This window comes from Littorina saxatilis, linkage group LG2 (assembly GCF_037325665.1).
Source record: "Littorina saxatilis isolate snail1 linkage group LG2, US_GU_Lsax_2.0, whole genome shotgun sequence".
Classification (NCBI taxonomy): domain Eukaryota; kingdom Metazoa; phylum Mollusca; class Gastropoda; order Littorinimorpha; family Littorinidae; genus Littorina; species Littorina saxatilis.
Window position 1 is genome coordinate 67780131 of NC_090246.1, and position 16209 is coordinate 67796339.

At 39.7% G+C, this 16209-nt stretch overlaps 1 protein-coding gene across 2 annotated transcripts in view; it reads left to right on the forward strand.

The window, feature by feature from the left end:
- LOC138959580 (chitinase-3-like protein 1) overlaps positions 1 to 16209 on the forward strand; it is a 28030-nt gene that overhangs the window by 1315 nt on the left and 10506 nt on the right. For both annotated transcript variants that reach the window (XM_070331123.1, XM_070331122.1), the window contains exon 2: positions 2100 to 2194. The gene's annotated coding sequence lies outside the window, so the exon portion shown is untranslated. The remainder of the gene's footprint in view (positions 1 to 2099; positions 2195 to 16209) is intronic.

Sequence of the window (16209 nt, forward strand, 5' to 3'; positions counted from 1 at the left end):
GAACCAAACAGCCGATGTACAAACCAGAATGTTTCTACAAACTACATTTATACCGCATAAGTAATAAAAGTGTAAACTTGTGGGTGTTGATGACATTTCGGTCTAGTTTGAGTATGCCAACATATCTTTAAGAATGTAACCAAGTTGACGGGTACTTGTCGTTTAGATAAAAGAAATGAGCTGCTTGCGCAGCTGCACTGGATAGCAAGTTCCTTAACATCTGCACTGCTTCTATTTCATATGTCTAAAATTAGTGCAGGGTATCCTAACTGAAAGTCAGCATCTTGATCGTCACATGCCTCCTATGTTTATAGCTTCACGATGTAAAAGACGTAAGACTGGCGTCGCGTTTTAAAATTTAGTGCACAGTATCTTTATGGGTAGTCAATACCGTGCTTTGTACACTTCTCAAAAGTCTCGCGTTTTAAAACTTAGTGCACAGTATCTTTATGGGTAGTCAATACCGTGCTTTGTACACTTCTCAAAAGTCTCGCGTTTTAAAACTTAGTGCACAGTATCTTTATGGGTAGTCAATACCGTGCTTTGTACACTTCTCAAAAGTCTCGCGTTTTAAAACTTAGTGCACAGTATCTTTATGGGTAGTCAATACCGTGCTTTGTACACTTCTCAAAAGTCTCGCGTTTTAGAGTATAAAATAACACTTTCTTTCATTGAAGTTTTGTACAGGACATTGATTTTTCAGACAGTTTATATAATGATCTTTTGACTTTCTAATTGTTTTTATAAAAAGTATATGCCGTGGCCTTTTGACTTTCCACTGAAACTGTAATCTAAACAACGAAGTGACTGTGGTGAGATGAACAAAGTTAAAAAAACAAAAGTTATAATTATGTACTCGCCGATACAAGAACAGCACAAGACGGTACGAATTTACGCTTATGTAAGCTTCATCAGGAACAAAAACAAACTGTAGCAAATAGGCAATGTGGTGAGCGTAGGGAACTCCTCTTGGAATTGCGTATTCACGTAACTTGTAACAAGACAAGGCTTACTATGGATGCGTTATCAATGCAAAATGAACAGCTTGCGTGGATGTATCTGTAAAGCCCACGACAGCTTTGATCTTGTGTATTTGGCTGGCGATTTTCGTCTTTGAAATTAAACGCAAAAGACTGTTACAAAATTATAGCACATGTACCATGTTCCTGACACTTCTCTATATAGACTTAATAGTCGTACTTCCAAAATATAACTTTCAAAATTAAGTGGAGGTTAAATATTGTCATAATTTTAAGTTATTACGGCGATCGAAAGACTTCTACAAATTTTCTTGTAACACACATACAACAGCTCCCAGGTCTGAAAAAGTCAGTTAGTCAGTGGGCGTTGTAAACTTCACTCAGCAGGCCGCCGGCGTTCAAACTCTACAGGTGACCAGGCTTACTTGGATGTGTTCGTAATACAAAACGAGATGCTAGCATAGATAAAGTTGACATTCAGGCCTTAAGCATTATGCGATGGATAATCCTGCGTTTTAAAATTCACTGCAGGATATGGTAATAGATAGTAAATAGAGTGATGGTTAGACGTTTCATAAGTCTAGCTTTAGTATACCATCTACATTTTAGAATAAACTTGAAATTCAGTGCAGGGTATTGTAATGGATAGTCAACACTGTGAAAGTTCGACTTAAAAGTAGTATAAAACAGATCCTCACTTTTGTAGCGATGATATTGTGATAGATAGTAATTGCTGTAATCGTTAGACGTTTTAAGGTAAGCATAACTGAGTAGACGTAAAAGTGCTTTCGTTATCGAACAGGTATTGCAGGGCATTGCAAAACGACGCACATTCTGGTGTCATGAGAAGCTTCTCAGAAGTCTTGATTTAAGTATACATGTAGCCTGACTGACTGGGATTGTTAAAGGTATCCCCAAAGCCAAGTTATGTGTGTGTAGCCTCACATATTGAAAAGGTATCTCAGAAGTTTTACCTTGTGTGCATGACATTACGTACAGACTTGGACATGGGATCATGAGAGGTATCTCAAAAGTTGACTTGTGTGTGTAGCCTAGAAAATACTTTGATGTTTAAACTTGCAGGATATCCTAATCCATAGTCAGATGTATGGTCGTTAGGTTACACGGGTGAACTTCAGGACCTCAGATGGAACGTTTACCTGGATTTCACCTCCATTGATATTGACGTCTGATTTCATCATCTACTTCTAACGGTAAATTGTTTTTTTCTTTCTCTTTCGCTGGTTTGAAGGCTCTTGCAAAATATTAGCGAATAAATTGTTGGGGTCAATCGGAGGCATTTCTCTTTCTTAATAATAATAATAATAATAATGATGATAATGAATATGGTATTTATAGGGCGCAAACCCTAAAATATTTCTAAGCGCCTTACAATCAATCTTAAATATAATAATCTTAATAACAGCAACAATACACATAAGCTCCTAACAATCAATGTTAAATATAATAATCTTAATATCAGCAACAATACACATTTAAAAAACAAAACAAAACCTTTAAATAAATGGAAACACAATCACGTACACAATACACAATTCAAATAAATCGATCGTTACAATCAAAGATCAACGCTACACATGATGATGGGAGACCATCGCACACACACCCACGCACACCCACCCACGCACACATGTACGCACGCACACACGCACGCACACACATACACACACCCCCCCCACACACACACATACACACACACAGGCACGTGCGGGCACATACAAACGCTTACTAGAGCAAAATATCAAAATGAAACCTCTTAAAATATGCCAGGCTATTTACAATACTACACAATGTAAGGGAGAAGAATTGTTTTCCTAGTTGCAGTGATGACTGAAGAGATGAGTTTTTAACTGAAAGAAAAGAATGAGGGGGCGTGTCGAATCTGAGTGGGCATATAAACATGAGAAAATTCGTTTTATACTCGATACACAATTATTTCGAAAAGCTCACGATCGGATGAATAAGTGACTCTGATCACTTGAATAAAAACAAGTCGCGTAAGGCGAAATTACTACATTTAGTCAAGCTGTGGAACTCACAGAATGGAACTGAACGCACTGCATTTTTTCACAATGACTGTAGTCCGCCACTAGTGCAAAAAGCAGTGAAAGCGACGAGCCTGTTTAGCGCAGTAGCGGTTGCGCTGTGCTGCATAGCACGCTTTACTGTCCCTCTCTTCGTTTTAACTTTCTGAGCGTGTTTTTAATCCAAACATACCATATCTATATGTTTTTGGAATCAGGAACCGACAAGGAACAAGATGAAATTGTTTTTAAAACGATTTTGGAAATTTAATTTTAATCATAATTTTTATATTTTTAATTTTCAGAGCTTGCCTTTAATCCGAATATAACATATTTATATGTTTTTGGAATCAGAACATGATGAAGAATAAAACAAAAGAAATTTTAGATCGTTTTATAAAAAAATAATTTTAATTACAATTTTCAGATTTTTAATGACCAAAGTCATTAATTAATGTTTAAGCCTTCATGCTGAAATGCAATACTGAAGTCCGGCCTTCGTCGAAGATTGCTTGGCCAACATTTCAATCAATTTGATTGAAAAATGAAGGTGTGACAGTGCTGCCTCAACTTTTACAAAAAGCCGGATATGACGTCATCAAAGACGTGTATCCAAAAAATGAAAAAATGTCTGGGGATATCATACCCATGAACTCTCATGTCAAATTTCATAAAGATCGGTTCAGTAGTTTACTCTGAATCGCTCTACACACACACACGCACAGACAGACAGACAGACAGACAGAGAGAGAGAGAGAGAGAGAGAGAGAGAGAGAGAGAGAGAGAGAGAGAGAGAGAGAGAGAGAGAGAGAGAGAGAGAGAGAGAGAGAGAGAGAGACACACACACACATACACCACGACCCTCGTCTCGATTCCCCCTCTATGTTAAAACATTTAGTCAAAACTTGACTAAATGTAAAAAGAGAAAAAAAGAAGAAAAATTTAAAAAAGTCGCGTAAGGCGAAATTACTACATTTAGTCAAGCTGTGGAACTCACAGAATGAAAGTGAACGCACTGCATTTTTTCACAATGACCGTAGTCCGCCGCTCGTGCAGAACGCAGTGAAACTGACGAGACTGTTTAGCGCGGTAGTGGTTTCGCTGTGCTGCATAGCACGCTTGTCTGTACCTCTCTTCGTTTTAACTTTCTGAGCGTGTTTTCATATCTATATGTTTTTGGAATCAGGAACCGACAAGGAATAAGATGAAATTGTTTTTAAATCGATTTCGGACATTTGATTTTGATCATAATTTTTATATTTTTAATTTTCAGAGCTTGTTTTTAATCCAAATATAACATATTTATATGTTTTTGGAATCAGAACATGATGAAGAATAAGATAAACGTAAATTTGGATCGTTTTATAAAAAAAATGTAATTACAATTTGCAGATTTTTAATGACCAAAGTCATTAATTAATTTTTAAGCCACCAAGCTGAAATGCAATACCGAAGTCCGGCCTTCGTCGAAGATTGGTTGGCCAAAATTTCAATCAATTTGATTGAACAATGAGGGTGTGACAGTGCCGCCTCAACTTTTACAAAAAGCCGGATATGACGTCATCAAAGGTATTTATCGAAAAAAAGAAAAAAAATATCCGGGGATATCATACCCAGGAACTCTCATGTCAAATTTCATAAAGATCGGTCCAGTAGTTTACTCTGAATCGCTCTACACACACACACGCACACACAGACACACATACACCACAACCCTCGTCTCGATTCCCCCCTCTATGTTAAAACATTTAGTCAAAACTTGACTAAATGAAATTTAAGTTGAGGAGTTTAGTTACAGGTCCCAAGGCCGATCCCACTTTATTTTGAGTCCACTGGCCTAGTCCACCTTTCTTGTCATGATAGATTCGCTATCAAGGGTCAAGGCCACTTCTCAAAAGGGACGCTACAACACTGACAAGTTTTCATCGAACCACCACCATCCCCACCTGCCACTTGGATTTACTTTTTGAAGTCGGGTTGGCTAAGCACAAATTTGCATGATGAATCTAGGCCTGTTTTCTTTGTTTCTGCTGAAATGTTGTAGATTCACTGGCGATTTTACCGCCACATTGTGGAGATTGGTTATATGGAAGTAAAAATTTGGTGTCGGTCTCCGCCACAAGTTGCGGAAAAGTTTTGAAACAAATTTGGAAAAAAAGAACATATAACGTGGATGCATACAAATATATGGTATGCAAAAGTCGCTGAAATAAAATTCAGCGGCACGAACAACAACTCCAGGTGTGGGCTACATGATGTGTGTGCTAGCGTGAGGAGTGTGAACAATATGTTGACGTGTGTTAAAACATCATGTACAGGTATCAGCATTGCCAACCTAAACTTTGAAACGTAAATGACTTTATGACAAGTCATCAATGTAAAAAGGAAGAAGAAGAGAAAACAAATCGCGTAAGGCCAAATTACTACATTTAGTCAAGCTGTGGAACTCACAGAATGAAACTGAACGCACTGCATTTTTTCACAATGACCGCAGGGGCGGACGAGGGGGGGGGGGGGGGGGGGCACAGGGGGCACGTGCCCCCCCCCCCAAAAAAAAAGAAAAAAAAAGAAGAAGAAAAAAAGATTTTTCTATGCTGATTCTATGACCATTTCTAAGTTCAAATGGCACCAGATGGCACCATTTTGCTTCTTTGGGCCAAAAAAATTTCCGGGGGGGGGCATGCCCCCGGATCCCCCTAGCAAATTCGGGCGCTTTGCGCCCATCACATTCACTTTCGATTCAAAGTGCCCCCCCCCCCCCCCCCTTATAAAGCAACTGATCCGCCCCTGGACCGTAGTCCGCCGCTTGTGCATAACGGAGTGAAACTGACGAGCCTGTTCAGCGCGGTAGGGGTTTCGCTGTGCTGCATAGCACGCTTATCTGTACCTCTCTTCGTTTTAACTTTCTGAGCGTGTTTTTAATCCAAACATATCATATCTATATGTTTTTGGAATCAGGAACCGACAAGGAATAATTAAGATGAAATTGTTTTTAAATCGATTTCGGAAATTTAATTTTGATAATAATTTTTATATTTTTAAATTTCAGAGCTTGTTTTTAATCCAAATATAACATATTTATATGTTTTTTGAATCAGAACATGATGAAGAATAAAATAAAAGTAATTTTAGATCGTTTTATAAGAAAATTATTTTAATTACAATTTTCAGATGTTTAATGGCCAAAGTCATTAATTAATTTTGTTAGCAATACCGAAGTCCGGCCTTCGTCGAAGATTGGTTGACCAAAATTTCAATCAATTTGATTGAAAATTGAGGGTGTGACAGTGCCGCCTCAACTTTTACAAAAAGGCGGATATGACGTCATCAAAGACATTTATCGAAAAAATGAGAAAAAAAACGTCTGGGGATATCATACCCAGGAACTCTCATGTCAAATTTCATAAAGATCGGTCCAGTAGTTTGGTCTGAATCGCTCTACACACACACACACGCACAGACAGACACACACACACACACACACACACACCAACACACACACACACACACACACACACACACACACACACATACACCACGACCCTCGTTTCGATTCCCCCTCTATGTTAAAACATTTAGTCAAAACTTGACTAAATGTAAATAGGAGTAAAATCGGGCTTGCAGGGTCAAAGACATTTATCAAAAAAATGAAAAAAAGTCTGGGGATATCATACCCAGGAACTCTCATGTCAAATTTCATAAAGATCGGTCCAGTAGTTTGGTCTGAATCGCTCTACACACACACACACGCACAGACAGACAGACACACACACACACACACACACACACACACACACACACACACACACACACACACACACACACACACACATACACCACGACCCTCGTTTCGATTCCCCCTCTATGTTAAAACATTTAGTCAAAACTTGACTAAATGTAAATAGGAGTAAAATCGGGCTTGCAGGGTCAACGAGAAAGTCACACATGGTCATCGGTCTCCGTCGTAGCGAACTACTTCTCACCTCAGTAACTGTTACCTTGCCACCCCTGCGGTAAGGTCTCTGCGCAAATACCTGTCCGAAAGTCAGCTGACTGTGATATTTGGCACCGATTGACGAGGAAGAGACATGAACGGGTTAGTACACACTTTTCGCCAAAATCTCAATTTTTACTCTAAATTCTGAAGTAGAAATTGTACATGTTTGATTGCCGAGGTATGGCTGCATGTCAGGCTGTTATATTTAAAAAAAAAATACTTACTGTCGTTTTACACCTTAGCTTGAACATCCCTGTACCCAAAACATACTCTAAATGTTTTGTTTGGGTTGGTTTCTCCATGAGCATGATAAGTCACTTCAAAAAGGCACATTCCTTCTCATGTACGCATTCACGGAAGCCACAGATCTGTCCAAGATTTAATGTTGGATAAGACCATCCCTCCACTTGCTCACATACCAAAAATCAACATACTAGTTGCTTGGCGAGTTGATATTTAATGATACATTGATAACCATTAGTTCGTGAATAAAAATACCACTGTTATTTTTGGTATGTGACAAAGTGGAGGGATGGTCTTATCTCATGTAAAACCTTGACCAGATCTGAGACAGTGAGGTGAACTGTTTCACGAGACGGAGTGTGCCTTTAAGCACGCACATCAGTCATGGCTTTCTGGAATATATCCTATAAGCATGATGATTAATGTAACTCATATAGTCAGCAATGTATTTGCATGGACACTCATCTGTAGTGACTGAATTAAATTCAGTGTCTACAATCTCTTTAAAATTAATATTGCTATTTCATATGTTACGTGGATTTCCATTGGTCAATTGGGCAAAACTGAGCTCAGTGCAAAAGTGATATCGACGACATTTCCGTCGATATCAGTTTTGATATCGACGACCTCTTTATTGCTTCCCCACTTCAAAAACAAAAACACCTAAATTTAAAAACAAACAAATATATATGAAAATGTAATGATCCAAGAATTTAGTTGAGCAAGGGACTAAAGACTTTTTGAAAGAAAAGACATTTTGAAATACTGAAAAGTACAAGAAAAGAGTGAACAAAAAGAAATAATAATGAGAGGGAGGGATATGGAACAGCCAAAAACTGAGACAAATACTTTTGTAATTTCTTTACAGTAAATACAAAATGTCCAAAGAATTAGCAATATATCTAACATTGACTGACTGTGTAATGATATCTTCTGCTATTGGTCTGTTTCGACAGTGATATCAAAATCTCGACCTCCGGTCTCGATTTTGATATCACTGTCTCAACAGACCATAGCAGAAGATATCATCACACAGTCCGTCAATATTGGGTACTATAGTTAATTGTAGAACGTTGTTGCATCAATTCACTCAATTAGTCTGCATAGTTAAAGCTTTCCTGCTGTGGGATTCTGACATTGTTCCCAGTTGATACATTTAGCTTGTGGGGAAAATCCCTTTTTGAGCATGTGGTAATATACTGGTTTTAATTTTTGCAATGGAAGTTTATTAGTGTTTTAAAGTTTATTAACTTGGAGGAGGGGGGGGGGGGGTGTGGTTCATCCAGAAATGGATGTCTTTGATTTTTATACGTAATAACTGTTTCTGTGCTTCGTTGACTCTCTGTGTCGGTTTCATTATGGATTGGGTGGCAGTCGAATTACTAGTAAATTAAATAGAAACGTGAACATGATTTAACTGTTGTATCCATTTAATTGCGACTGGCACTTCATTCGAATTGACTAGAGCTGCTGCTTAAGTCGGTCGGAAAGTTTGCTGGATTGGAGGTGGAAACAGTTAAGCGAGGTTTGATTTGGAGACAGAAGGATTAGCCCGTGTTTGTCTTCTGCAAATACTCACGAGGCCGGGTACAGACAGCATCGTTTTGTCAACCGCCAATGCCCACTTTGCTGATCAGATAGACACAAGGGTACTTTTACACACACACACACACAGACGATCGTACCTGCAGGCAGGCTGGCATAGAGACCACGATATACAGATATACAGATTTAAACACAGACACACACAGAATGACCACGAGACAGACAGACAGACAGACAGAGAAACAGACAAACAGGCAGACAGGCAGACAGTCTGTCTGTAAGTCTATATATTTCTGTCTGTCAGTCTGTCTGTATCTCTCACTGTCTGTCTGTCTGTCTGTCTGTCTGTCTGGCTGGCTGGCTGGCTGGCTGTCCGTCCGTCCGTCCGTCCGTCCGTCCGTCCGTCCGTCCGTCCGTCCGTCCGTCCGTCCGTCTGTCTGTCTGTCTGTCTGTCTGTTTCTCTCTCAGTCTGTCTGCCTGTCTGTCTGTCAGGTACTCAGACACATGCATGCCCAAACACACAGACTGGGAAGCCTAAATGTCCTACAGGGAGCGCAAAGTACAAACGAAAGTCCTTGATCTCTCATTGACGGAAAAGTACACCACGACGTACCTGTACATTCCTTACCAAAGGATGTTGGTACATGCATTAGGTCACCCTGTTTATCCCTAATTTGTCCCCCGTCCCCTGTACACCTTTTTTGGCCTTTTTCTTAATTACTCGATAAGAGACAACTTCCGAGAAGCCAAAACAACGTGAAATACCCTTCATACCCCGAATTTGCTCCTGTACACTTTATTTGACCCTGTTCTTAATTACTCGATTAGAGGCAACTGCCTGGTCGCCCAACAACGAGAAATTTCCGCCTATCCAACTGCAGTTGTGTATTTACGTCGTCATTGTCACCGGCCACACACACACACCTAAAAAAAAAAAGTCAAACAACAGTCGTATGACTCGCTAACACAGGAGGGCTACTTAACAGAGTCCAATCAACAGCCCCATTGAGACTGGGCTCGACTTTTCTCCGCTGCAGAAAATCACGAATGTCGAAGTTTTACACGTCCACGAGGGAGAGTCAAGTACAACCCACGCTACACTCCGTTCATATTCTCAAGGATACATTTATCTGAATTTTGACCATGCAAGGTTGTTAGCTCCGCGAAGCAGTGAGCTGTTGAGACCTCCAAGAGAACAGCGCTCGTGTTGCAAAGCGCACCTCCACCACAAGGAGTGTTCGTCCCTAGACTGTGTGTGGGTCTGCATTGAGGAAGAGGAGACTCGTGCTATTTGAGGAGGCTTTCTAGCCTATGTTCGCTGTACTGACGCCCTTAGCACAAACCTCGTCGTCAAACACCGGCCCAAAGGCGCCCGTTGAGGTCTAATTAGTTGCCACTTGTTTTTTCAAATTATATGCTGCTGATAATTGTTTTTGGAGTTTTGGGGTGCTTGGGTGAAATGTAGCAGAGGTCTATGTTGTAAACTCTAAAAATGTTTGAGAGTTCGCACTTGTTACTGGGTTTTTGTGTTGCTGCTTGGATTGACATATTTGTATTATTTTGCACAACCGATCGTGAGTACGAGAAACTTACCAACCTTGCAAAGTAAACGTGTACACAATCAACTGCTGGAGGGCCTACTTAGGCAGGCGACTTTTACGAATAATTAGTTTGTTTGTTTGTTTTGGACTTGCTGGATTACACTTAATCCAAAAAAAATTGCACCACGTTTTACACCTCAAGAAAAATAGTCATACCCGTTACCCGTTACATTTTATTCAAACTTTGTATGCCATAAAAGGAGCATGTTCTGGCTAATTGACATAATTTTGTAATCGAGGATTTATTCAAATGGGCCACGTGACACCCATACAAATGAAGGTGCCTCGAAAATTGACACAACAGGAATCTAATTCTCGAATTCTAGAAATAGGACTGTTTTGGGTCTTATATTTCTTCATTGCATTTGGGCCATTAAAGAATACCTTCAACCCCAAGCGCCTTTTGGGTTCCGCTAAACTGTGCGCCAAATTTCACACATACGTCATGCATCTCACGTGCGGGCCTAGAGACCCAGATGGTCACTCCGACTCTTTCAGTACTTGTAATTATTCCGTGACTTAATTCCATTCCTATCATAGTTGGACGCTACCACATGTGCAAAATCAAACATTGGTGGGATGCTACTCAGTCATAATTATCAGAAGAGGGTGATCGAGTCTTGAAAATGACCATGTTAGTAAAAGTCTGATGGCTCGAGTAGAGGACACAGAGTGTGCATGTAGGCTACATTAGCAAAATTGTAATTATGCCTTGATGTCCATTCCTAACATCATTCGGCGTCACCACAAGTGCAAAATCAAACATTGCTGAACACAAGATGCCAGTCATATCCGAAGAGGCTGGTCGAGTCTTGAAAATGACAGTAGTAATTATTTAATGATGCCCATTCCTACCATCGTTCGGTGTCGCCCCGATTGTACCAGTAAACGGCATTGATGAATAGGGTACTAGTCATATCCTGACCAAGTCTTGAAAATGACCATGCTACAATGGAACCCTCCCTTTAAGACAAACCGTATTACATGACCCCCCCCCCCCCTCCCGACCCCCCCTCTCTTCTCTTAAGACCTTTTTTTTCTTTTTTCATTTTTTCTTTTTAAAGATTGTCTGTTTATAACATCTGCAAACTTACCCCAATTTTAAAACTCCTTCCAGCTTAAGACCTGATTTTCTCAGATTTGTGGAGGTCTTAAAAAGGGAGGTTCTCTGTAGCTGAAAATGAAAGCTCGGAAATAGGCCACAGAGAGGGCATGCAAAGTGGGCAAGAGGGAGAAAGATCAGGTTCTGGTTACCGTGACCTTTGAGTTCGGGTGATTGGATGTTGTCAGCAAGGTCCGTGTATGTTGTCATCCCGTGAAAGTTGACGTTGTTAGCACGGTGTTGTGATGTGTGTGCCGCCACACACACACACACACACACACACACGCACGTGTGTGTGTGTGTGTGTGTGTGTGTGTGTGTGTGTGTGTGTGTGTGTGTGTGTGTGTGTGAATCAGAATCAGAATCAGAATCAGAATTTATTGTCATTAAAGCACAGGGCCTATTGACACAAATAAGATACATAAGTACAGGAAAAACAGCAATATAACATAACATACATGTAATACAAAACCAAGTGGAACAGGGTGAACAAAGAGGACCTGAAGATGAGCATAAGTTATTGAGGACAGTCGGAAGACGCATTGCATCTGCGTAGTTGGTAACAATCGTACACATATTTTCCAATTGCCTTTGGATGTCGCTGTCAGTAAACAAAGAACTGACTCTTATTTCATCACTGCGGGTGGAAGTATTCGGTAATAACTGTTGCCTGAGATGAGCATACATTGTACACGAATCAAGGAAGTGAAGTTCATCCTCCACCACTCCACAGTTTCTGCATAGTCTTTCCTCCCTTGGTGTTCCCGTGTATCTGCCCTTTTCGATTTCTAAGTCATGGGCACTTATACGTATAGTTTGCTCATAGCCTGTCTGTGTTCTTGTGTTAGCAAAATATACGGTTGTAGAGAGTAGTCGTGTGACACTCCCTTGTAAAACTGTTGTTTGGAGGAGTTTTCTTATTACATTTAGTCAAGTTATGACTAAATGTTTTAACATCGAGGGGGGAATCGAGACGAGGGTCGTGGTGTATGTGCGTGTGTCTGTGTGTGTGTGTGTGTGTGTGTGTGTAGAGCGATTCAGACTAAACTACTGGACCGATCTTTATGAAATTTGACATGAGAGTTCCTGGGTATGAAATCCCCGAACGTTTTTTTCATTTTTTTGATAAATGTCTTTGATGACGTCATATCCGGCTTTTCGTGAAAGTTGAGGCGGCACTGTTACGCCCTCATTTTTCAACCAAATTGGTTGAAATTTTGGTCAAGTAATCTTCGACAAAGCCCGGACTTCGGTATTGCATTTCAGCTTGGTGACTTAAAAATTAATTAATGACTTTGGTCATTAAAAATCTGAAAATTGTAAAAAAAAATAAAAATTTATAAAACGATCCAAATTTACGTTCATCTTATTCTCCATTATTTTCTGATTCCAAAAATATATAAATATGTTATATTTGGATTAAAAACAAGCTCTGAAAATTAAATATATAAAAATTATTATCAAAATTAAATTGTCGAAATCAATTTAAAAACACTTTCATCTTATTCCTTGTCGGTTCCTGATTCCAAAAACATATAAATATGATATGTTTGGATTAAAAACACGCTCAGAAAGTTAAAACAAAGAGAGGTACAGAAAAGCGTGCTATCCTTCTTAGCGCAACTACTACCCCGCTCTTCTTGTCAATTTCACTGCCTTTGCCATGAGCGGTGGACTGACGATGCTACGAGTATACGGTCTTGCTGAAAAATAGCATTGCGTTCAGTTTTTATATTTAGTCAAGTTTTGACTAAATATTTTAACATCGAGGGGGAATCGAAACGAGGGTCGTGGTGTATGTGCGTGTGTGTGTGTGTCTGTGTGTGTGTGTGTGTAGAGCGATTCAGACTAAACTACTGGACCGATCTTTATGAAATTTGACATGAGAGTTCCTGGGTATGAAATCCCCATACATTTTTTTCATTTTTTTGATAAATGTCTTTGATGACGTCATATCCGGCTTTTCGTGAAAGTTGAGGCGGCACTGTCACGCCCTCATTTTTCAACCAAATTGGTTGAAATTTTGGTCAAGTAATCTTCGACGAAGCCCGGGGTTTGGTATTGCATTTCAGCTTGGTGGCTTAAAAATTAATTAATGACTTTGGTCATTAAAAATCGGAAAATTGTAAAAAAAAATAAAAATTTATAAAACGATCCAAATGTACGTTTATCTTATTCTCCATCATTTGCTGATTCCAAAAACATATAAATATGTTATATTCGAATTAAAAACAAGCTCTGAAAATTAAATATATAAAAATTATTATCAAAATTAAATTGTCCAAATCAATTTAAAAACACTTTCATCTTATTCCTTGTCGGTTCCTGATTCCAAAAACATATAGATATGATATGTTTGGATTAAAAACACGCTCAGAAAGTTAAAACAAAGAGAGGTACAGAAAAGCGTGCTATCCTTCTTAGCGCAACTACTACCCCGCTCTTCTTGTCAATTTCACTGCCTTTGCCATGAGCGGTGGACTGACGATGCTACGAGTATACGGTCTTGCTGAAAAATGGCAGCTACTTGACTAAATATTGTATTTTCGCCTTACGCGACTTGTATTCTGTGAGTTCGACAGCTACTTGACTAAATGTTGTATTTTCGCCTTACGCGACTTGTTTTTACATTTAGTCAAGTTTTGACTAAATGTTTTAACATAGAGGGGGAATCGAGACGAGGGTCGTGGTGTATGTGTGTGTGTGTGTGTGTGTGTGTGTGTCTGTCTGTGTGTCTGTCTGTGTGTGTGTGTGTGTGTGTGTGTCTGTGTCTGTGCGTGTGTGTGTGTAGAGCGATTCAGACCAAACTACTGGACCGATCTTTATGAAATTTTATATGAGAGTTCCTGGGAATGATATCCCCGGATGATGTTTTCTTTTTATCGATAAATACCTTTGATGACGTCATATCCGGCTTTTTGTAAAAGTTGAGGCGGCACTGTCACACCCTCATTTTTCAATCAAATTGATTTAAATTTTGGCCAAGCAATCTTCGACAAAGGCCGGACTTCGGTATTGCATTTCAGCTTGGTGGCTTAAAAAGTAATTGATGACTTTAGTCATTAAAAATCTGAAAATTGTAACAAAAATATTTATTTTAGAAAACGATCCAAATTTATGTTCATCTTATTCTTCATCATTTTCTGATTCCAAAAACATATAAATATGTTATATTTGGATTAAAAACAAGCTCTGAAAATTAAAAATATAAAAATTATGATCAAAATTAAATTTTCGAAATTAATTTAAAAACACTTTCATCTTATTCCTTGTCGGTTCCTGATTCCAAAAACATATAGATCTATATGATATGTTTGGATTAAAAACACGCTCAGAAAGTTAAAACGAAGAGAGGTACAGAAAAGCGTGCTATCCTTCTCAGCGCAACTACTACCCCGCTCTTCTTGTCAATTTCACTACCTTTGCCACGAGCGGTGGACTGACGATGCTACGAGTATACGGTCTTGCTGAAAAATTGCATTGCGTTCAGTTTCATTCTGTGAGTTCGACAGCTTGACTAAATGTTGTATTTTCGCCTTACGTGACTTGTTTTGTCCTCCAAAGCCTGACAAATTGAGTTTCTACATGTTTTGTTAGCGCGTGTTTCAGTCTTGCCGGGTGTATTTTGCTTTGGTTTTGCCACACGTGTTTGAAGCCTGAGGAAGTCAGGAACTCGCGTACAAATAAGAGCCATTTATTTTCCTCTTTATGTTCTTGTGAGAGAAGGCTTGAGTAAGTTTGCCTAAGATGCCCATGTTGGTCAGATTCCATGATGTGTAACCAAAATGATATGATCTGTCCCAATATTGTGTGTGTGTGTGTGTGTGTGTGTGTGTGTGTGTGTTCGTGTGTGTGTGTTCGTGTGTGTGTGTGTGTGTGTGTGTGTGTGTGTTTGTGTGTGTGTGTGTGTGTGTGTTCGTGTGTGTGTGTATGGTTTAAACTGTTTTATTCAACGTTTGTGCATTATTTACAAAAAACGCATATTGAGTAAACAACAACAAGCATAATGCTTATAGTGGTGTTTACAGTTTTCTAGAAGTACATATACATGGCGGCTATTGTACAGTTTAAATGAAAAGCAAGTGTGTGTGTATGTGTGCGTGTGTGTGTGTGTTCGTGTGTGTGTATGTGTGCGTGTGTGTGTGTGTTCGTGTGTGTGTGTGTGTGTGTGTGTGTGTGTGTGTGTGTGTGTGTTCGTGTGTGTGTGTGTGTGTGTGTGACTGTGATTCGTCGCTTGTGTAGCTCTCGTAAGTTGGTGCCTGATTCGATGTGGACTCTGTTTGCATATTGGTATTTCCAATTGCAGTATGGAATTTCTACCTAATCTGTTAGACACACTGACTGGCAGACACTGAAACAAGGCAGGCAGGCAAAAAGCAACACAGCCAAAAAGTACGATCGATGGTTGGATGCATGCACGCCCACACCTACGCATACACCACACACATGAGTGTGCGCGAGTCCACCGGACACAGGTGCAGACACAGACACACTCACGCACTCACCGGCGCACGCGCATGCACGCGCACATACGCGCACGAACGCAGGCAGGCACATATTATACACAAACGCACGCACGCACACTGTGACAAACACCCATACACACACACACACACACACACACACACACACACACACACACACACGCGCACCCACACACGTACACACACACACACTCACACACACAAACACACAC